General features: G+C 39.0%; 1 protein-coding gene across 4 annotated transcripts in view; it reads right to left on the reverse strand.

Moving 5' to 3' along the window:
• The window catches only part of LOC128250615 (neurabin-1-like), a 77,210-nt gene that overhangs the window by 73,222 nt on the left and 2,661 nt on the right, over positions 1–1,327 (reverse strand). For 2 of the 4 annotated variants that reach the window (XM_052976033.1, XM_052976038.1), the window contains exon 1: positions 151–236. The exons of the other annotated variants lie outside the window; for them this stretch is intronic. The gene's annotated coding sequence lies outside the window, so the exon portion shown is untranslated. Of the gene's footprint in view, positions 1–150; positions 237–1,327 lie in introns of those variants that run through there. 4 annotated transcript variants of the gene reach the window in all.

Genomic DNA, 1,327 nt, shown 5'->3' on the forward strand with positions numbered 1-1,327 from the left:
TATATATATATATATATATATATATATATATATATATGTGTGTGTGTGTGTGTGTGTATGTACACACACACGTTCCTAACCTTCAGGTCTCCTGATCACCTGGAGACAAGGAAGGAGAAATTCTGAGTAATGATTCCACTCTAGACTCACCTTTGAATAAATGTTATCCCACTTGACAGTCGTGTGCAGCTTTCTCTGCAGCATTATAACATTGACACCAGTGTGTGTGTGTGTGTGTGTGTGTGTGTGTTTATATTACTGTCCAATTGCCTTGACATCACGTGATACTTGACATCATGTGACATCACGTGATAGCAGAGTGCTGCGATCAAGCAGGCAGTTGTCATTCATTTCCAATTTCCTGTGAAAACATGTCTGGTCAAGGGGAAATATAACTTGGAAATGGGCAAAGGTTGGGAACAGGGAAGGCATCCAGCTGTAGTAAAATCCACCACAACAAAAATATGCCTGATTTATGCAAGCATGGAAGAGTGGACATTATGATGATGATGGTAACTTCATGCTAATTAGATTAAATTTTAATATGGAATGTGGCTTCGTCTATTGTCTATTGTCTAAGTTTGCTTGCATCATACACCTGTGTGTTTTACTCAATTTATCTTTCATTCCTCGTGGCCAATTGCAATTTATGGAATGGCTTCACAAGAAAGCTGTCTCTACACTATCTGAAGAAACAAGGAATCATAGAAACATCCTGATGTCCTGGAAGACTACACAAACATACATATACACACATTTCCTTTACAGGAGTATATCTGAGATTCATTTATTTCTTGCATATTTATTTCAGATATATATTGATCATCGCCTCAACTAATTAGATGTTGAGCACCTTCAGAGAATAACTGCTTCAATTAAACAAATTTGGAAGATGAACCTAGTGCAGCTCATATTGAGGTTAGCTATGCACACATATATATAATGGCCTCCACTTTAAGAAAGTGGCTGGTCTCATACCTCTACCATTCAGGTACCCTGTCCCATTAATCTCTCCATCTCTCATTCCCACTTCTTATATGTACATGCACCCCTTCCCCCAAGTCCTTTCTACCCCCAGAACATTGGCCTCCAGCAAGAGTTTGTTTGTGGCCCTTTAAACAGAACATTTAGCACCAGCCATCCCTACTCCCACCCGTCAACCCCCGCCACCCTACCTCACTAGTCTTGAAGGTCTGCTATGGTCAATGGTGCCAGATTCTTCTTCAGAATCAACAAATAAAATATACATCTTTTACTTTTTCTATCTTATTTTTATTTTCTTTATCGGTTTCTTTTTGCTGAACCGCTAAGTTACGGATACGTAAAC

Source organism: Octopus bimaculoides, chromosome 23 (genome assembly GCF_001194135.2).
Source record: "Octopus bimaculoides isolate UCB-OBI-ISO-001 chromosome 23, ASM119413v2, whole genome shotgun sequence".
Taxonomy (NCBI): domain Eukaryota; kingdom Metazoa; phylum Mollusca; class Cephalopoda; order Octopoda; family Octopodidae; genus Octopus; species Octopus bimaculoides.